Below are 23,154 nucleotides of genomic sequence, written 5' to 3' on the forward strand. Positions count from 1 at the left end.
GCACTTGGGACTGAAATCCAGTGTTTTAAATGAGGTCTTAATGGAACAGAGTACAGTGTATTACTATTTCCTTGATCAAGATAATAATATAAGAACAACCTAACATTATTAGCTTCATATTTTTTCAAGCAACTCTGCCATACTGTTGGCTCATCTTGAACTTGTGGTCACCTCAGATCTCCAGGGCTTTTTCACATGAACTTCTGCCAGACCAGGTCTCTGCCATCTTGTAGTGGATTTTTCCCTGAGTCTACATGCAGGAACTTACATTTATCCCTATTAAATGTCATCTTGTTGGTTTCCACTCATTTATCTACCCTGTTAAAATCACTGTGAACCTTGATTCTGTCATTTATCATATTAACTATCCCTTTCAGCTTTGTGTTACCTGCAATTCAGATAAGCATGACTTTTCTGTATTTCACCAATTTGATGAACGGGATAAGGCTAAAGACTAAACTCCGTAGAGCATCCCAAGAGACCTACCTCCAAGCTGACATCAATCTATTAACAGGCACACATTGGGTACAGTAATTCAACCAGCTAAGAATCCTCCTCATTGTACTCTCATCCAACTCAAATTTCTCCATATCATCTACAAAGATATCATGAGATAATTGTTCACGTACCTTGATGAAATCCTGGCACACGTTAATCTACCAGGACTCTCTTGATCTACCAGTCCAGTAACCCTATCAAAAGTAGGAAATGAGTTAGAACACAATAACTATTAAGAATGAGATATTGTTGTGCAACGCAGAATTTACCAGCAAACTATTTTAAAACTTGGTCCAGGTCTTATTAAATTATAGAAAAGAATTGAGTTAGACGTACTCAGAATTTAGACTGATTTCTATACACATGAAAGAAGGAAGAATAAGCACATTGAGGTAAACAATTCAAATGTGCTCCAGTTGGGAATATTAAGGAGAAAATGTCTTTTTAATGTCTGTAATCACAAGAAAATGATAAACTAGCAAATTAAGGTGCTTTATGCTGGCATAATAAAGCAGATTATTCAAAATCCCCAGGGATCAGAGACCCTATTTGTTTTCTTATTGCTGTTGAAAATTGCGAACTCCCCTGCTCTTCCCACCCAACTAAAGAAAATTGTAAACATGATTTGTACAACAGTAGTAAAAATGGCAATATCGCATGTGTGTGTGTGTGTGTGTGTGTGTTTGTGTAGACTCAAGCAAAACTGGGATTTGGGCTTCTCATGTGGGTCAAGAAAAAACTTCCGAAACCTTAATTAAGAATCCTGGGAATTGTAGTCCTGGAGGGGTAGTATTCCTTTCACCTGGTAGAGGTTGGATTTATTGTGAGCACTGAGCTGGACTTTGGACTTGAGTCATGCCGGGAGTTTTGTATGAGTCTGAGGAATAGAGGTAAAGGGAACATCCTTTCATTGGGAACAGCTATGGCAACGCGATGATAATAAGGTCCCTTCAGGCAACTTGCAGTGTGGATTCCAAGAAGAAGGGCTTAAGGTCTGTGCTCGACTCAATTATTGACAAAGATTCTAGAGGATTGACAGAGAAGAATGCTACCTGCTTTGTGATAGATAGATGATGGACAAATATGCAATAAAATGGGACACATATTCATGTAGGGAACTGTTTTGCTTGATCATACTTAAGTGATACGGATTCTACAATTCTTTCTTTCTATCATCTATCCGTATCTTTTTTAGTCAATAGATGAGAAGAGGTAGAAAGGAGGGGGGAAATGGATGCTGGATAATTTTTGAGTATTTTCCTCTACTGCTTTCTTTTTCTTTTGCAACTAGGTGGTATAGTGGACAGAACATTGGACTTGGAGTCAGGAAGACCTGAGTTCAAATCTAGACCCAGGAATTAACTAGCTGTGTCACCCTGGACAAGTCATTTAAGCACTGTCTGCCTCAGTTTCCTGATCTGTAAAATAGGGCTAATAATAGAGGATAAAATGAGATAAAGTTTGTAAAATACTTTGTGGAACTTAAAGTGCTATATAAAAGCTAATTATTATTTTAAAATTTTGTTATGAAGGATGGCTTTCTGTGTAGAGGGGGAGAAGACATTAAAAATGAATATGATATCAAAACAATAAGGTATCAGCAAAAAACAAGCTTTTTTTTTTTAAAGAGTATTGACTAAGTGGGGCTGCTTGGCTTCAGTGGCCAAGCTTTCTATCTACAGAACAGAGAACTAAGTAAGGTTGCCATTTGTCGCTATCACTTTGGGACCTGAAGAAAAGTCACAAAAGGTTTAATTTCCCTCCATCTCTCCCCCTTCCTCCCCGTGTCCCCCCACCCCCCCACCCCGGGCTTGCAGGCACTTCTATTTGATTTTTATTACAATCTCGTATGTTCCTTCTGTTTCTTGATTTTGTTTCATATTAAAACAATAACAACAACAACAATCATCATAATTGTTTTGCGATACACGTCTGTATATTAATTCTGTGATAGGGAAGGCAAATGAAGGACACTAGCTGGAAATACAAAGAATTTAACCAGGTTAGAGATTTAAATATCTCTCTAAAAATTTAGGGTTTGTGCCTTAACTAAGGGACTCCATGAGCTTTATGTGTAAGAAAAATTTATGGTGATGATGTTAGTTAATAATTTTAAAAATAAATTTTCCCCAAAGAAGAAGTTAATTGGATCTGGCACTTTAGAAAAGGAGCTATTGTGGTAATCAGACTTGGGGCTTTGACTGGTGGCACTTCCTATTTTTAAGGGAGGGATGGAGTGAGGGTGTAGACCAGTAAGAGGTCATGGCCTCTTTCTTCCTGCAGTGGGCTATCCAGGGAAATTAAAAAGAGCAAGTATTTAGCCAAATCTTGTCCACAGTGATGATACCTATTGGTCACACAAATAAAATCATATCACATTCCACTCAGACTGATGAATCTATACCTGAAAATTGCCCACTGTGAAGGAACCCCATTTTGCCTTGCTAAAAATTGAATCTGATTATTCACCTTCCTATGCTGTTAAATTTTTTTTTTACAAACACTAATGTCAGTCAGGCCATGTCTGGAAACTGGGGCTCAGGTTTTGTGTCCATAACTGATTATCACATTTTACAGTGCCACTGACGTCCTTGGGGCAAAAAGCCTCTCCTTCTCAAAGAAGCAATTATATTCCATTGCCTTAAAACTGACACTCAGTATATAGGCTTTCTTTGCCAGTGTAGACATGGTTCAAAGGAATGGTTCACCACAACAATTTCATTATTATTTTTCTAACCTACCTGAATTAAAACTGGTGTATTCCAGGATTCATTTAGGAAACCATATATTGGGATAGAGGAATTGTAACTTGTAGTAGAGAGACAGTGGTAAAAACATGCTTGGGAAGCAAAATGAAGAGAAGAGATATGAGGCTAGGGTGAGATTCCTGTTCAGATACAGGGGAGGAGAACTGTGGGATCATGGGATCACAGAAGATCACAGATAACAACTCAAAGGGCCTTCATAGGCCATCTAGTCCAAACTATTTATTTTGTAGATGAGGACTCTGAGACCTGAGGAGGTTAAATGACTTTCCTAAGGAAACTTAACTATCTAGAGTATAGATTTTGGGAAATAACACTGAGTAAAAACATATAGAAAAACAAAAGACTCATAAAAAACCTGCTTCTTATAGAAAATTCTTTGTTTAAAAAACCCCACATTTTTATTTAGTTCCCATCTTCAACAGAATAGCAATGATATTTTATCGACTCCCTAGTCTCTCTTAAAGAACTAAGTAATTATTTAGACACATTCAGCAGGAAAAGTCCCGGTGGATGGATTCTTGGTTAGAACTTCCAATGTTTGCAAATAAGGCACAGACCAGACATTTGCTGATTTCAAGAATTATTGTTATTACGATTTCACTATGAGTAAGAGATTGCCTTGTCTCAAAAACAGAACAAAACAAAACAAAACAAAACCTTCATTCAAGATTTTTATTTGCTGAGTTTGGCTTTAAATACTACTTTACTTAAGATCCTCAATGCTGTTTTTCAACTACAATAAATGCAGTATTTTTTAATTCTTAAAAACAACTATTTTTTGGAGATTTCCATCACAAATTAAAAATGGCATAAAACTGCCTTCACTATATTTTTATAATAGACCAGTAAGGCAGCTTTTGGTGGAAAGAACACTGGATAATGGGTGAAGAAAGCTGTCACTGTCTGACCTTGGGGAATTTATTCAGTCTCAAGAGTCTATGTAACTTGCCCTAGCTCAGGCTAGGATGTGAGATGGAAGCAAGAGATTTTTCACTGGGACATTGTAGCAAGAATGAAAAAAAATTTACAAACAGTATATGCCTGATTCTGCTGTCTGTCCTGGAAAGACTTGACCCACTTTGTCTGGTATTTCTCAGGACTAAGTTTAGGGAAACATTCTTGTATATTAGGTAATAGTTTAGAAGCAAATTAAGTGCTTACTATGTGTCAGGTGCTATGCAAAGTGCTTTACCAATATTATCTCAGTTTATCCATACAACAATCCTGGAGGTTTCGGTTCTACGTATTATCGCCATTTTACAGCCAAGGAAACTGAAGCACACTGAGATTGTCACTTGCCTAAGGTCCTACAGTGAGTTATAGTGTCTGAGGCTAGGTGTGAACTCAGATCTTCCAATTCTAGGCCCAGCACACTATTCATACTACAAAGTATCTGCTTTCAATAAGTTAAATCAAAAATGTAATCCCTAAAGTGAACCTTTAGGCTAAACAAACTCTAAGTAAGTAGAACCCATTGTAGCACAAATTTTCTTTGCATATTTCACCAACCAAATGAGGATAAGTGATACAGCCTAGTGGAAAGAGCACTGCACTTAGGACAGGTAACCTGGGTTATAGCATTGGCTATGTTTCTAATGAGTTAGGTGGTGATATTCAGTACTTCTAGTCATTTCTGACTCTTTGTGACCTCAGCTGGGGTATTCTTGGCAATGATACTGGAATGATTTGCCATTTCCTTCTTCAGCTCATTTTACAGATGAGGAAACTGAGGCAAACAGGATGAAGTGACTTGGCCGGGGTCACATAGCTGGGAAGTGTGAGGCCATATTTAGAACTCAGCCAGATGTGTCTTCCTGATCTCAGGCTTGGTGCTCTATCCACCAAACCACCCAGTTGCCCAACTATCTGTGTAGCCTTGGGCAAATCATCTAATCTCTTTCAGCCTCAATGTTCTCATATGTAAAAAGAGTGAGTTGTATTTCATTATGTGTACAGTCTCTTCTAATTTCAAAAGTCTATGGTTTTGAAATTATAAACAAAGCCCCATATTCTATTCCATTCCATTTGACAAATAAAATGTACTGAGTAGCTACTTTGAGCTAGATACTATGCAGTATACAAATGGAGGACACAGTCCTCAATCACCCTTATGGCAATATGTTCTTCTAGAAAAGACAAGACAAGCACATTAATGTCCATAGAACAAGAATATAATGATTGCCATAATAGTAGAACATAAATGGGGTAGGGGGTTAAGTTTTATGGGGGAATAGGGAAGACTTCATAGAGAAGGTGGTATTGGATCTGGGCTAAGAAGACCAAAGTTCAAACCTGCTTTAGTCACTTACTAGCGGTGTAATTCTGGCCAGGGTACTTAATTCTCTCTTTCTCTTTCTCTGTCTCTGTCTCTGTCTCTGTCTCTGTCTCTGTCTCTGTCTCTGTCTCTGTCTCTGCCTCTCTCTCTCTCTCTCTCTCTCTCTCTCTCTCTCTCTCTCTCTCTGTTTCCTTTTCTTTATGCATGAAATGGGGATGATAACAGCACCTATTCTAAAGAGGTGTTGGGGGGAATCAAATAAAATAACATAAAATACCAAATAAATGTAAGCTATCAAAATTATTCTCATTATTGCCATCATCACCATCACCATTATTATTATAAGGAAGGAGAGCATTTCATTTGGCCATATGAGTTGGGAGGTATTTCAGGTGAAGGGAACAGCATGGAACACAGGCAAAGAGGTGGGAAAGTTCTAGGCATTCAGTAATCTGTGGGCAGTCCAGTCTGACTATAGCATGGTCTGCATGTAGGGGAATCATGATGGATAAGACAGATTCGAATCATATTGTGGAGAAAATTGGATACCAGAAGTTTTGGCATTTTAGCTTTAGTAGAAGGGCAAGGGGAAGCTGTTGAAGATTTTAGGGGGAATAGAAGGATCAGAACCATTGATTCCCTAAGATCCCTTTTTGCTTCAGGGAAGACTGATATGCACTCTCCTGTCCCTTTCCCTTTTTTGTTTTCTTTTCCCCAGTGCAAAACCATAGGATGACTAAAGTCTATTTCCTTAAAGGTGTTTGAGTATTCTTTCTCTCTCTTGTGAAAGAATGAGGGTTGTGAGAGTCTGAGCTCAGCAGTGTGCACCTGTGTGTGGGAAATATTAGATACTTTGTCAGTTTTGTCTGTTTTAGGGTGTAATGGTGCCTTAACTTACATCCATCTATGGACACCTCCTTGAAGACATGAAGGTGATTGGTGTAGACTGTGTGGCTACAATTAGAAAACTGTCACAGAATTAAATCAATATCATACATGGAATAAGAACAGTATAGCTTAAGTCTGCCTTCTGTAAGCAAGGTAGGATATTGTCTCTATGCTAGGTTTTGCCATTTATAATTCTGACATGCTACTTTCTAAAAAAAAATTTTAAAGGAAAAAGAGAAAAACTAAAGCTTATTGAAAGGAGGGAAAAGAAAGCATGACAGCTCTGAGTGACAAGCCGTCAGAACGATTCCCATTTTCCATGGGTATGACCTTGTTATCAATTCAAGACTTTTCCTATTTAACAAAACAGGTGTTGGAATTTTGTGCATTAGAATTCATAACACAAAGCAACCTGGATCATCCATCTAACACCAAGAAATCATGCTTGGAACCTGGTGGAGCTGATGTTCTGATATGCCCTCTAGGAGGTGAGGATTATTTAAATGATTGGTTATTCTCAGAGGTTCTGTACTCATTCACATTACAAAAGCAAACCAAGGTTACATACGTGCACGCACGCACACACGCACACACGCACACACACACACGCACACACACTTTGCCATTACCAAAAGTCTCTTTTAAGCTTTTTTTTTTGCCTTTAGGGTTCCAGGAAAGAGTTTTCAAAAGGTTAATGTCTCATTTACTGTAAACATATTATTGCAGCAGAGAATTGAGGGTTTTTAGGTCCATTATTCATAAATTAACAATCTAATGTTAAAAGCAGATCATTCGCAGAGATTGCTAATTTCCCTGAACTTCCCCTTAATAACAAATGATTAATCTGCGTACTGATGGAGGGTGAGGTGGTCTTAATTCTTTGGTTTATCCACAGGCTATCACCACCTCCTAAAAAATCCCACTGTTAATGATAATATATGAAGACATTTTTATCAGCTGTCTCCCAGTAATGTAAGGAGATAAAGCAATTCATCAGCAAGCCACTCATATTCGCTGTCAAATTAAACAGTCTGTTAGATATTCTTTTCTATACAGAGCAAAAATGTGATGGATTTTATTTCCCGGGCTTGCAAATGATTTCTCAGCTGACATGTCTAAGATGCTGCTGTACCAATGGAGGAGACAAAACTTTTTAAAAGGTAAAATCATCCTTAAAGTTAGAGCAGATGAAGTCCCTGGGATCTCCAGCACAGTGTCAGGCCTGCAGTCTTGGAATGACAGAGGCTGAAAGGGGGACTAGGTACTCATTTGAAAAGCCATAGGGGTTCAGTCATCAACATACTCGTTTTTTTAGATGAATGTCCACAGCAACATCTCCAGCAAGCTACAAGTCTGTGACACTGTTGTTAATTCGTTTCTGCAAAAATCTTGGACTGTCTGGCAAGGATTCAACTCCATTACCCTGGGCCCTACTCTACCTCTGTCTGCCTGGTGCATGGTAACAGTTCACAGATATCCTGATGTTCTTGGGCACTGCAGGGAATTTCATCTGTTAAATACAACTCACAGGCAATGGCTATTTACAACATAAATGATCTTGATATTTTTCCTACCCAGAAATCAGTTATCTTGCTTGTGCCCAGATGTATAAATAAATCTCTGACTTTTCAATGCTTCTATATACAGAACTCTTAATAGGCAGCCTGGATCTGATCAGGAGAATTTTGTCAAGGGGGAAGGAAATCATGAAGCACCCTGGGAAGTCTTTTGAGAAGATACAGATATATTGCAGCAGGTGCAGTTTTCTGCATTCTAAAAGACGTTTGAAAACAAAAATATTCTACTAAAAATGCAAACAGGCCTAGAATTATTATGAAGAAGCAAAATGATGCATCGAACACTTATCCAGCAAACTCAGACAATGTATAAAGTGAGCCTGTGTTAGGCATTGTGCTAGGTACTAGGTGGCAGACAGATATAAAACATAATCCTTACCCTATTGGTGTATTCTTCTAGATAGGATGATCTCAGGTTTGGGAAGGTCCTCAGAAGGTATCTAGTCCAACCCATAGGTAGGCAGGAATGCTTTTGATGGCATCCCCCTATGTGAGCAACCAGCTTCTGTCTGAACACCTCCAGTGATGGGCCCTCACTACTTAACAATCAGTCAAACAACCAATTAACAAGCATTTATGTCTTTCTTTCTTTCTTTCTTTCTTTCTTTCTTTCTTTCTTTCTTTCTTTCTTTCTTTCTTTCTTTCTTTCTTTCTTTCTTTTTCTTTCTTCTTTCTTTCTTTCTTTCTTTCTTTCTTTCTTCTTTCTTCTTTCTTTCTTTCTTTCTCTTCTTTCTTTCTCTTTCTTTCGCATTGGGGTTAAGTGTCTTGCCCAGGGTCACACAGCTAGTAAGTGTCAAGTGTTTGGTCTGAGACCAGATTGGAACTCAGGTCCTCCTGACTTCAGGGCCGGTGCTCGCTGCCCCTCAACAAGCATTTATGAAGCACCTACTATGTGCCCAGTTGGATCCACTTCTAGATAGTTCTAATCCATAGAAAGCTATTCCTTACAGGGAAAGACAATTTGCCAACAACTACCTATAAACAAGATATAGGCAGAATAAATTGGAGATAACCTTAGAAGGAGGGCTTTAACACACCTCTTCATCATTACAGCTCTTCAGATATTTGAATGTAACTCAGCTTCTGCCCAAGCCTGAGATGGTTTTTCTGACCATCTCTATGGACAGTAAAACCACCCAGGCTTTGGTGAAAGTAGGGTTGCATGAAGATATTTATCTTGCCCTCCCTGTACCTTCTCTTCTCCAAACTAAATGGCTCCACTTCCTCTAACAGATCTTCTCACAGCTCAGTTTTGGCATCATTCTAGCCACCTATAGCTCATCAATGTCCTTCTTAAAATATGGTACCCAAAACTGAACATGATTTAGTGTAAGTGACTTTTGGCTAAAAAGAAATAATAGAATTCTTATTTTATATTAAAAAGCTCAGAGGTAAAATGAGTTGAAAAAGATGAAATGTTCTAGTGTTTTTTTTCCTTTTTCTGAAGAGTGGGCTCTTTTTTTTTTTTTGGTCCTAGATAATCTACGCAAATAATTACCTGAATTATCCATTATCCTGATAATGATTTTAACTCTCCATTTTACTCTGGCCCTAGAGATACATCTCCAGAGAATTGTTAAATATAAATTAATCCTGATTCTATGACATATGGTTGCATTAGAGTCTTGACTCATGATCCAGATTCAAGTCTTTAGTCTCCTTGCCTGAATGTGCACAATCAGTCCAAGATTTGTCAAAAGGCAGAGAATTCTGAGAGTTCTCTGCTACCATATGAATGAATGAATGAATGAATGAATGAATGAATGAATAAATGAATGTATGAGGAGTATGGCCCTGCGAATAGAACATTGGCCCTAGAGTCAGAGTACTTGGGCTCAAATCAGATTCGTGAAACTTTCTATCTGGGAGCCTTTGGGAAAGTCATTTAACTTTCCTGTGCTTCAGATTTCTCATCTGTAATGAAAATATTGGACTAGATGCCCTCTAAAGTTCTTTTCAGGTCTAAATCCATGTTCCTGTGCTCATTGATTATTCAGAGACTTCTGTGAGCCAAACACTGTGCTAGCAATGGGCATAAAAAAGAAAAACAAATAGTCTCTGCTCTCAAGAAAGATGACATGTGCATGTAAGTAGATACAAAATAAAACAAAGGCAATTTTCTTTTTTTATGGGGCTGGGGGAAGGGCCATAGTAAGTAAGGGGATCAGGAAATGCTTTATGTAGAAGTTAGCACTTAAACTGAATTTTGAAGGAGTACAGAAATTCTAAGACACAGGGGAGAGGATGGAATAAATTCCAGGCATGGGGGACAGCCTGAACAAAGTCACTGAGTTGGGAGATAGAGTGCCATATGTGAGGAGCAGCATGAAGGCCACTTTAGCCAGACTGTAGAGTGCAGAATGGGGAATACAGCCTTCCAGGAGGTGATGGTTATTCAGATGCTTGGTTGTTCTTGAGAATTCTGTACTCATTCTCATTACAAAAGCAAACCATGATTAAAACACACACACACATGTGCATACATTGCTATTACCAAAAGTCTTTTTTGTCTTTTTTCCATGCTTCTCTTCATGACATTTTTGATTTCTTACAACACAGTAATATTCCACTAGATTCACCTAGAATCATTTGTTTTTCAGTCATTTTTCAGTTATGTCTGACACTTTGTGACCCCATTTGGAATTTTTTTGGCAAAGATACTAGAATGGTTTGTCATTTCCTACTCCAGCACATTTTACAGACTAGGAAACTGAGGTAAATAGAGTTAAGTGACTTGCTCGTAAATGTCTCAGGCCAGATTTGAACTCAGGAAGATGCGTTGCTGACTGCAGACCAGACACTCTATCCACTGAGCCACCTAGCTGCCCCCACCATTTGTTTAGCTATTCCCTAATCAATGTCAAATGCTGCTATAAATATTTTGGTCTATATGAGGACTTTCTTCTTGTCAATGACCTCCTTCAGGTATGTGCCTAGTAGTGGAATCTCCAGGACAAATGGTATGGACATTTTCATCATTTTATTTGCATAATTACAAATTGTTTTCCAAAATGGTTGTATTGATTCATATAAAGCTCTATCAACAATGAATTATTGTACCTATCTTTCCCCAGTTCCTATGATATTGACTATTCTATCTTTTGTCATCTTTTCCAGTTTACTGGGTCTGAGGGAAAAGCTCAGGATTGTTTTGATTTGCATTTTCTTATGATTAATGATTTTGGAGTATATTCATATAGTTATCAATAATTTGCAATCCTCTTGAGAACAGTTTGTTCATATGCTTTGATCACTTGTCTGTGGGGGATGAAAAGAGTTTTTAATGCTAAATAGGAGAATTTATATTTGATCCTAGAGGCAATAAGCAGCCTTTGATAATGAAGAGTGAAATGAGCAGAACCAAGAGAACATTGTATACAGCAATAGCGATAATGTTTTTAAAATGACTTTGAGTGAATAAGTTATTTTGACTATTATAAATACCAAAATTAACTCTAAAGGACATATGAAGAAATATCTGCATCTAGAGAAAGTACTAGAAAATAGAAATATGTATGATATGGTTTTAGAACAATTTTTCATGTATATACTTATTTGTGTCTAATGGTAGCTGTCTCTAGAACAGGGAGGGGTAGGGAAGAAAAAAAGGAAAAAAATTTGTTGTATATTTGAAAGGAATAGGAAGTTGTGCATGGTAGATTTGCAGTTTCATGTGCAATCATCTTTTTTATTGTACTATGTTATGGAAATGCTCATTTTATTCCAGAAATTAGAAATGAAATAAATTTAAAAAAACCCGTTTATTGAATAAGGTAGTGTTATAGTCAGATCTGCACTTAAGGAAGAAAAACTTATACCCCATTCCTGAATCTTGCCGTATGACTTCAGGAGGGTTAAGTCTGTGATTACTGGTATTTGATTTTGATTGATACTGTATCAAATGGGCAAAGGACCTGTGGATTTCAAAGAAAGTGTTTTTTTTTTTTGTGGATTTGCAAGGAAGCCTGTATATCCCCTGAGATTAGATGGATTCAGTTGGATTAGCAGAGACTGGCACACTAGAAACTGTGGAACTTGCAGCTGAATACATTTTTGGTTATGACATTCAATTTAACTCAACCAACATTTATTAAATACTTACTATGTTCCAGGCATGGTATGAGGCTCAGGGAATGTACAAATGAAACACAAATGAACACAGTTCCTTCCTAAGAAGAGTGTATGACTTAATAAGGTGATATGACATATAAACATGTTCTAAAATTTAACATTCTAGTCTACTTGGGGGATAACAAGGACAGAGGGTATATGAAAATCTGAGGAAGGAAAGATAATTTTTAATTGCAGGATCAAGGAAATTTTGATGGAAGAAGAAGCAACAAGAAAGCAAGACTTCAATGCATAGAGATGAAAAGAGAGTATGTTCCAGACATGAAGGATGGTCTACACAAATGTATGGAAATTGGAGGAGAAAGGAGAATTCTAGCAGTATCAAGGAGTTACATTTGGTTGGGGGATATAGAATGGGGAGGAAGGAGCAGGAAATAAAGCTGTGAAGGTAGGATGAGGCTACAGTAGATTGCCTAGGGCCTTAAATTTTGTGCTAAGTAATTTTATTTTATCCTAAATGTGGTAGAAAGCAATTGAAGAGTTGCGAGTTTGTATGTTGTGGTGTAGGGGTAGCAGTGACATTGTCACCACTGTGCAACCTCTATGAGAGGAAGCTTATTTTATTTCAGGCAATGGGTGATGAGTGCATGTAGTAGCAGGGTAAGTATGGTGGAAAAGATAAATGTGAAAGATATGTTGGTGTAGAATTGATAGCATTTAGCAATAAAGTGGATGTAAGAAGTAAGGGGGCAGGGAAAGAGAGTCAAAGATGACTCAAGATTTAGAGCCTGGGTGACATAGAAAATTGTAATGCCATCAGTGGAAATAAGAAAGCTCATGGTGGGGCAGGATAATAGAGTAAGAAGATGAATTCAATTTTGGGCATTTCTTGGCATCAATGAGATGTCCAGGCAAAGTTATTCAGCATGCAGGAGATGTGAGATTAGAGCTCAGAGAGAAGATTAGGGCTGAATATATAACTATATACTATTGGTGGATAAAAGAATAAAGTTGCAAATTGAAGCAATGCCAATGGATAACATTGACAAGGATTAGAAAAGAGAGGAAGAGAAAAAGAACCAAGGGCAGAGCCTTGGAGGGCACTTAGGCTTAGGGGAAATAAAGCAGAGGAAGTTAAGAAAGAGTAATCATACAGATAAAAGGAGAACCAAACAGAGTATTATCATGGAGTGGTCAACAGGGTCAAATGGTAAACAATCGTTAGGAGGATGAGAATAAGTCAGTTGTAGATGGGCTGATTTTGGTTAAATATAATGAAAAATTTCCCAATAGTTAGAGAAGTCCCAAAGTTTGGGCTGGTTTGGGGAGCCATGAGTAGTGTCTGGTACACAGCTAGGTGACATAATGGAATGCTAGATTTAGAGTCAGGGAAGATCTTAGTTCAAATCCTACCTTGGGCACTTACTAGTTGTGTGACCTCAAACAAGTCACTTAACCTCTCTCAGACTCAGTTTCCTTAGTTAAAAGCTGAAGATGATGATAGTACTCCCCCTCCTCCAGTCGTTGTGAGGATCAAAAGAGATAGCATACGTAAATTATTCTTTGTAAAATACTTTCCCAACATTAGTTGTTGTTTTGTTGTTTGTCCTTCATCCTCAAAGAGGACCAATTGCATCAGGAAGGTGATGTCTTGACTTTTCAGTAAATTGGATCTAAATGAAGCAGAGCTGAACAAAGTTATCAACCTCACTCTCTCCTCCAGAGTCACTGGAGTCCCGTGGCAAGATGTAAGTCAAGACAATGAGTCAATGCAATGGTCCAGGGAGCAGTAGGAGACCTTGGCCTTTTTAAGCTAAGGTTCCCAGGTCTCAGTTTGTCTGAGGCAAAGCCTATTCAATAGTTAAAGGCTAGATAAGATCTGAGACAAAAGATGGCTTAGTTCACCATGCAAAGAATCAGTCTGGGAGGGGAAGACCCTCAGAGTTCCTGGTCAGAACAGAAAGCAATTGCTATTTACACCTACTCTAAGCCATCAAGACCCAAACAATGAGTAGTATAGGTTCGGGCTGGGACTCAATTGGTCAATCAATGAAAGCCAGAGAGATTCCCCAACATCAGTAATCTTTAAGCTGGAGAAGTACTTGTCAGTGATGGTGGAGAGCAGATATCTGTACAGGAATGGGTTAGACTAGATGTTTTTCAAAGTCCCTTCCAACCTGGATATTCTGTAGCTGTTTTCATCATTCAATATGTCACTAATGAAGTGGTAAAACATTCCTATATGATATAAGCACATTTATACAAATAGGAGCAAAGAGTTATCCATGCTCATGTCCATCCTTCACTCCAAGCTATGAACAGATAATAGAGTCAAATCAGTGCCACTTGGCTTCCTACTTCCAGGCCATCTTATTCACTTATATGCCCCACTATTTTCTCATAGGGAAGTTAGGTGGTGCAGCAGATAGAGTTCTGGGCCTGGAGTCAGGGAAACTCATCCATCTGGCCTCATACATTTAGTAGTGGTGACCCTGCACAAATCACCCCTGTTTGCCTCAGTTTCCTCATCTGTTAAAATGATCTGGAGAAGAAAATGGCAAACCACTCTAGTATCTTTGCAATGAAAACCCCAAAAGGGGTCACAAAGAGTCAGACACGACTGAAAAATGACTAAACAAAAACATCTTCTCATAAATAAAAATCAATATCATAATATCTTTCTATATGTACTGGCTTGCCATTTACAAAAAATACCATATATATCCATTTTAACATTTTTCCTTTTATCCTGGCTGCTTCTTTAGTGTCTTACTTTTCTTTTTGACCTCTTTCTTCTCCACCTATGCCAGTATCCTGTGTAGTTCCTCACATGTGGTAGCTACTTAATGCATATTTCTTGTTCTCTGGTAGTAATACCTATTTCTCATATAACCTACCTTTCCTTCGTTCCAATTTTGTTTACCCACTCTCTTCTGACTCTCTTATTATAATTCTACACTTCCTGAGTTGGAATGTGAAAAGCACTCCTCATGTTGAGAATGGGCCCCAGTGGGAATTTACCTGCTAGTCAGGGAGGTTCTGCACAGGCAATCAAAGTATCTTTTATTTCTCCCTTATATTGGGGGCAAAGATCTCTTGGGAGAGAACATATCACTATTGGGCTACCTATCAGACCAATAAACTCAGCCAAATGATATCAAACTTGAGTTGGATTTCAGATGAACCATTGGAGTAAATGAATTTGTGAAATAACTTGGTAAAATCCAGGACCAGCTTCACCAGTCGAGCCTTTGAGAGTGCACTGACTTCTTCCCTTTTGAGTTGACTACTACTGCCTTTTTGCTGATGTGGATGGTTAGAAAAAGTGTTAGAAAAGGGACAGAAAGGGAAGATCTGGAAAACTTTAAAGATGTTCTATTTTTCAGAATGTTCAGATGCAAGCTGTCAAAATCAGAAACTGAACAGTAATTAAATGCTATACTATTTAATATATTAGGCTTTAACACAATTGCCTGAAAAATGTCCTATCCTGTAGCATTATCAAAGACCTGCAGAGTCTACCGGTTGTGGGGAACATGTGGCTCTCTAGGTTCTCAAGTGTGGCCTTTTGACTGAATCCAAACTTCATAGAACAAATGTGGCCCCACCCCTGGAAATGCAAGGGTCTGGAGATGTACTGAAATCATGGGCATTTTTCTTTTTTCTTTTTTTTTTTTGAAGACAAGTAAAGTTGGCTCTTTGAGTCTATTCCTGGTATAGGTAGCTACATGGCAAACCGGTAGCAAAAGTGCTGGACAGGCACAGTGAACAGAAAACTGAAGTTGGAGTCAGGAAGATCTGAGTTCAAATTTGGCCTGTGACACTAGCTGTGTGATCCTGGACAGCCCAATTAACCTCTCACTCTGTTTCCTTGTTTGAAAGATGGGTATAATATTATTATAATCGTAACTACCTTCCTGGTTATCATGAGGACAAAATGAGATAACATCTGTAAGGCACTTTGCAAAACTTAAATAACCATATGAGTGCTGGCTATTACTATTGTAGTCTGCAAAGCTCTCAGCAGCCTCCTAGCCAGGAGTGTGCTGGAGCCAGCTCAGACTGGCTGTGGAGAGCTTAGGAAGCTGAGGTTACAGTTGACAGAGTGCTGGGGCTGGAGTCAGGAAGGCCTGAGTTCATTCCAGCTTCAGACACTTATCAACGGAGTAACCTTGGGCAAAGTTACACCCTCTGTTTTCCTCAGTTTCCTCTAGCAATAATAATAGCACCTAACATGCAGGGTTGTTGTAAGGATCAAATGAGATAATAATTGTAAAGTGCTTAGCGTAGTGCCAGGCACATAGTATAGCAGGGGCTGTGTAAATGTTAGCTGTTATTATTATTAGCTCCAAGTTAAATTTTCAGTGTGAGCATTAACATCTAGGAAATTGGCAAACACTACAAATCAAGATGTCGCTTGTTTTGTTGATTAAGAAAGTTATGGAGAAAATATTAATAATGCAGATTAAATTTAAAGTTGTGTCCTGTGTACTTTTTTTGGGAGAAGGGTTAGTTGCTAAAACATTTACCATCACACCCCCATTCCTAGGACTTGCTAAATACAAGAAGCTCCAGGGAATTGCAAATCCTCTGAGTCATCTGGTCAAAGTAAAGCTTTTGGCAAGGGATAAATGCCCTTTTCTTTCCAGGGGGCAATTTGATTTTCAGCTCTCCACCAACCTCACAGATATTGCCCCAGCATGAATCAGCACCAGCTCTGAACATTGATTTGCACACCACGTCCAGTCTACTTGCCTCTGTCCCCCCAGTCCCTGGTCCTGTCTCACTTAGACAAGGATGCCATGAAAACTCACTGAGCTTTACTGGTTTGAGTGCCCCTCTCCTTTGGGCTCCCGGTGGACCTACTCCCACATCGTCCTTGACTCCTTTTCTTACTGTGTTTCACTTCAATAAAACCAGCTTTACTTTGTCTCTTTAGATTCCAGTCACCCTTCCTTGTCCTATACCATGGAATCACAAAACTCAAACAGCATCAAAACATGGCTTCTGTTGAAAACAAAGGAGAAATAGGAATGTCTTTCTCTGTTCTGCTTTTCTCCTAGAAATGTTGCAGTAAAACATAAGGGAAAGAAATCCTACCCATTAGGTAAGAAGGATTAAAAAATATTTTTTTCAACAGGGATTAAAATGTCTGACATTAGATTTATTATGCCAGAATTTACCACTGATGGTACTCCAGGTAGCTCTTAGGCTGGCTTCTCTTCTAACAGAAGTTTTTTTCTCCTGGTTCTGGAGGCACTCCCTTTGTCCCTTTGTCCCAATGTCTACTTACCTTCTGGCATGAAATTTTAAAATATTCTCACAAAAATAAGCACATCTTTTTGTAGAATACCCCCATCTCCACAACAGCATCAAGACCAAGGATGAAACATGCTATATGTTACAAAAATGTAATGGATTCAGGGTTCACAATGAGGCACGTATTTCTGTAAAGCCACTGGGGGATTTTGTTTTTCTTGACTACCATATTTATTACAAGAAATCTGTATTTTTTGGGGGTGGGGTGGGAGAGAGAGGTTTCAAAATGGGAAAGAGGATTGGAAGGAGAGAAAATAGATTTTTGTTAACTATTTTAAAAAATAGATGGGGTGGTACTAAAGATGTGAAATGTTGCATGTACTTTCAGATGAGTTCACCATCTCACTAGTTTTACTCAACTGTTTTACTTTGTTATATAGGCTCCAGGATCTAACAAAGAAATAGCACAGAATATCAGGGCTTGAAGGATCTAGAGATAATTTTGTCCTTGCTTCTCATATTATTGAAAAGGAAATAAAGGCCCAAAGATGGCTGACACGATTAGCCAGTCTCCCCAGGTACACGGTGTCAAGAGGAGGATTGGTCCTGTTTTGCTCTTCAGCTACAGACCCACCCAAGCAGTAGCAATTACCACCAGCATTGCCATCCTTGAAAACAAAGGTGGGAAGGGAATAAATAGTCATGTAGTACCTCTTATATGCCAGGTACTATGCTAATTTTTTTAAACAAATATTTCCTCATTTTATCCTTGCAATAACTCTGCAAGCGCTATTCTTTTCCCCATTTTATAGTTGAGGAAACTGAGGCAAACAGAGGTTAGGTGACTTGCCCAGGGTCACATACCTAACAAATATCTGAGGTCAGATGTGAATTCAGATTCTCTTTATTCCAGGCCTAAAGCTCTATCTACTGTGCCACTAGCTACCTTTAGGCAATATTACGTAGCATATATATATATACATACACACGCACACACATGTGTGTGTGTATGTGTATGTATATATACCTACCATAGCTTATATAGGATGAATGTTTACATTTTAATTACTGTTATAACTTTGGCAATTGGTGGCATGAGATGATTTTTTTAATTGCAAAAGGGGCAATGAAAAATGTCCACAGCAGCATCATGTATTATTCATTCTATACACCATTGCTAAACTTTACCTTAAAAAAAAAAAAAAGATTCATTGTTCCCTTGCCCTGGAGCCCATAGTGACAGTGGAAAGCTCATCCCCTTTAGGGGAGCTAATGTACTACAAAGTCATCCTGCTAACCCAGCAGGCAGATGGCCATTCAGGCAAGATAAATCTTGTGGGCACAGTTAACTGGACTTCACATTTATAAATTCAATGACTATTATTAAGTGTCTACTAGGCCTACTTTCCTATCTATATAAAGTTTTTGTGAGAGTAATCTATAGACACATTGAGGGCATCCTTGATGACGGTATTAGGAGGGAATAGATAGGCTTTTGAAAGTGGTCTTCCACAGCACACACACTCTTTATCAACGCACAATTGCCAGGAAGATGTAGGGAATACAAGATCCCACTGTGTTTAGTTGCCAATAAAAAAAATATATGATTCAGTTCAATAAAATCCAATGGTAAAGAAATTTCAGTCAGTCAGTGAGTCAGTCCTGTAGTCATTCAACAAGCATTTGTTAAGTGCTTACTGTGTATTAGATACAATGCTAGGCTCTGGAGATACAGAGAAAGACCAAAACATGGTCCCTGTTATCAAGGAGCTGACATTGGAATGAAGGAGACAACTATGTGCATATAAATATATACAGGGTAAATTAGAGGTAATTTCCAGAGAAAGGCACTAGCACTAAGGGGATTAGGAAAGGCTTCTTATAGAAGGTGGAATTTTAGCTGAGACTAAAGAAAGCCGGAGAAGCTAAGAGGAGGAGATGAGGATGGATAGTGTTTTAGCCATGGGAGACAATCAGTGAAAATGCAAGGTGGGGTGTCTTCTTGAAGAACAGCAATGAGGTCACTGTTACTGTATCATACTTGGGGGGTGGAGGAAGTATCAAATGAGGGATAAAGAAAGAAATGCATGTTTACGTAGCCTCTGATTAATGATTTCCAGTCATGGGGATCTCAAGGGCAGCTGGGTGGCATAATCAATAGAGTGCCTGGCCTGGAGTCAGGAAAACTCATCTTCCTGAGTTCAAATCTGGCCTGAGACACTTACTAGCTGTGTGACTCTGGGCAAGTCACTTAACCCTATTTGCCTCAGCTTTCTCATTTGTAAAATGAACTGGACACCTGCCCCAATATGTTTGCTAAGAAAACCATAAGTGGGGTCATGAGGAGTCTGAAATGACTGAGCAACAAGTTTTACTTAACTGTCTTACCTTACTTTGTTACAGGAGACCTCTCACAAAGTGGGAGTGTAAATGTAAAGTAAAAACAAAATACATCAATAAAACTTTTAAAAATAGAGGAGAGAGAAGAGAAAAAAAGAGATAGCATTGACAAGATTTGGCAACTGATTTGGATGAGGTAGGTGAGATGGGTATGAGTGAGGTGTCAAGAAGAAGAAGACCAAAGCTGTGATTTGAATGACTTAGAAAGATGGTGGTACCTTTGATGGAGGTTTGGAAGGGGAGTGGGTTTTGGGGAAAAGATGATAAATTCTGTTTTTGATATGTTGAGTTGGAGATATCTGTGGAATATCTATTTGACATGTCCAAAAGGCAGCTCATGAGGTAAAACTGAAGTGAGAACACACACACACACACACACACACACACACACACACACACACACACACGTGTGTATACAAATACACATATACATGTATAAATATATATGCAGATGTATCTGTGTGTATATATGTATTCCAGATAGGTATCTGTTGCTATCTATCTATCTATCTATCTATCTATCTATCTATCTATCTATCTATCTATCTATCTCTTTACCAGGAAGTTATCTGCATAGAGATAGACCATGAAGCCTTGGGAATTGACAGAGTCACTAAGTGAGAAAGTACAGAGAGAAAAGAGAGGAAGGTCCAGGATGGAGCCCTGGGGCATATCCACAGTAGTGACCACATCATGGATGATGAGTTAGCACAGTAGATTAAGAAGAATCAGTCAGATAGGTGACAGAATAGTACCATGAGCTAACAGGATCAAATAAAGAATTGTCAAACAACTTAGCACAGTGCCTGGCACATAGTAAGGGCTCTGTAAGTGTTGGATAGCTATTACTTCCCAGAGAAGAGAAAGTTACCAAGAATGGTAGAGTAATTGATAGTGTCAGAAGCTGCAGAGAGGTCAGGAAGAATGACAACTGAGAAAGTCATTATATTTGGCAATGAAGAGATCATTGGTAATTTGCAGGGAGCAATTTCAGCTAGTGATGAATTGGGAAATAAGATTGAAGAAAGTTTATAAGAACATCAGAAAAGAGGAAGAGGAGGAAGTGAGCATTTTTTTTCAAGGAATTTAGCTAAGAAAGGAAAGAGAATTGTATCTCCCAGTGAAGGTATGATCTAGTTAAGATTTCTGGAGACTTGGGCATTTTTGTAGGCATAAGTGAAGTAACCAGCAGATAGGGACAGACTGAAGATAAGGGGGTGGGGGATGTTAGGGGGGTAATCTGTTGGAGGAGAGAGGAAAAGATGGAATCAAGATTTCATGTTGGAGGAACACTTGCATAGGGGTAGATCTAGTGTGGCGAACCTGTGTAAGGACATGGATAAAAGTCACACAAGGACAACCAGGCACAGATGAACTTCAGTGTACACCACTGGAGGGTATACCTTTATTGATGGGATCACAGATTCATTAGGGTACCTATTATGTTATATGCAGGGTGAAAATACCTTCAAAGGCTTATGATTTCATCTATGTGGTAATTCCCTCCACAAGGCAGATCTACAATTTAGTTGAAATACAAAAGGCCTAGAAAGTTGCCTGAGGTTGTCAGTCAGTCAGGTAGTCAATAAACGTCAATTGCCTACAATGTGTCAGGCAGTGGGGATACAAAGAAAGGCAAAAATTAAATCCTTGCTCTCAAGGAACTTATTGTCTAATGGAGGAGACAATGCACAGACAGCTACGTACAAATAAGCTATATACTGCATAAATCAGAAATTATCAATAGAGAGAAGGAACTAGGATTAAGGCAGATCAGTAAAGGCTTCCTGTAGAATGGTGGTGTCAAACTTAAGTAGAATGGACCTCTGAGGTATGTTGATTTAGAAAACCACAAATTAACATTACCTCTGTTGTACTGTATTTTTATTAATTTTATTAAATGTTTCCAAATTACATTTTAATCTGACTCAGGCAGTACCCGATGAGTTTGACTCCTCTGCTGCAGAAGGCAGGATTTTAGCAGGGAATTCAAGTAGGCTTGCACATTGTCATGAAACCATGTGTCAATGAGGGAATCTTTCTGACAATTCCAAGAGTCTATTTATACTATGTTTTTTCTCATGCTGGGGCAGATACATAATTTGAATGTGATAAAATCCATGTTGACATACATTTCACAATCTACAATAAATGCCCAACTTACTATGATACAAAATGATGAATGGTAAGTGCATAACAGAGATGTATGTCAAGTGTTCTTTTAGGTCCAAGAGGGGAAAGATCCTTGGTGTCTAGAGGTATCAGGGGAGGCTTCCCAGGGGAGGCAGCCTTTGAACCACATCTTCAAGGATGGGTGGAAATCCAATAGATAGGCATGGGGATACAATAAACACTTATAGAATTGATTTGAAAAACCAGCAGCAGGCAAACATGCAGTGATCATCAACTGGGAAAAGAGCAGCTGATAGGAGAACTCTGGAAAGCATGACAAAGGCTAATTATATAAACTAAATGAAGGAGAAAACAGGTATTTGCCAGCCATCTAGTGCCCACCTTAGCCAGTTGGCTGAAATGACTGCAGGGTTCAAGCATCACAACTAGAGTTAAGGGAATGTATAGAAACCATCTTTGCTATGGGGCTGATGAATTGGTTTTAAAAGGTATCTAGAGATGTCCCATCTCTAGACTTGGAGGGGGAAGAATCCTAAGATGAGGTACAGGGTTTAATAGAAAGGAAAAGCAGCAAAGCACAGCTGAGATGCCAGGAAGGGAGAAGTCCCAACCCATTGTAAGAAATTCGTTGGTATTTCCACATTGGCTGCAACAATAGTGAAGCAGAGTATTAAAGTGCCAGAGGGTAACAGGATACAACTGGCATTTGCCCTTTAAGTGAAATATAAACGTCAGTACTGTGTGAGGGAGAATGAATGTAAAGGGAGGGAGAGAGGTAATTCAGGAGCTTCCCTGTTGTGAAATAGCATAACTGGGGTGGCCTGGGATCCTTTTTCTGGGTGTATTTATACTCTCGGGTATTTCTTATGTTTGGGGAAGGTAAGGAGGATGGCATGTCCTGCCTATGTCAGTCTGAGAATGTTTTGTATGTCCGTGACTGAGCGGATTTGTTTTCATCGATAGGGGCACTTAGTATAATAATAGGGATTCAGGCAATGGTGATTTGTTCCATGGGCGCAGCTGTTGCTAATGCCTGATATGACCTTGTGAGGCCATCGCTTTTCCCTTTGGGTATACTTATGGCCGTGGTCAGAGACCTTGCCAGCTGCTGTACATGTCAAGCACAAACCATTTCAGCAGAAAATATTTTATCAATTGTCCCTACCTTACAATAATTCTATCATATATGACATTTTTTTCAACTTTTTGGGGTAAAAAATGAAAAGGAAATAGTATGGACAGATGTTTGGCACCAGCCCTTCCAATAAATGACATAGAAATGATA

The 23,154-nt window shown here is 38.7% G+C and overlaps 1 long non-coding RNA gene across 1 annotated transcript in view; it reads right to left on the reverse strand.

Moving 5' to 3' along the window:
- Positions 1–625: 625 nt before the first annotated feature.
- LOC144454424 (uncharacterized) overlaps positions 626–23,154 on the reverse strand; it is a 381,737-nt gene continuing 359,208 nt past the window's right edge. Inside the window, exon 4 of the long non-coding RNA XR_013482757.1 lies at positions 626–692. This is a non-coding gene — a long non-coding RNA (uncharacterized LOC144454424). The remainder of the gene's footprint in view (positions 693–23,154) is intronic.

The sequence above is a fragment of the Phascolarctos cinereus genome, unplaced genomic scaffold (genome assembly GCF_003287225.1).
Source record: "Phascolarctos cinereus isolate Bilbo 61053 unplaced genomic scaffold, phaCin_HiC Scaffold_726;HRSCAF=1367, whole genome shotgun sequence".
NCBI classification, from domain to species: Eukaryota; Metazoa; Chordata; class Mammalia; order Diprotodontia; family Phascolarctidae; genus Phascolarctos; species Phascolarctos cinereus.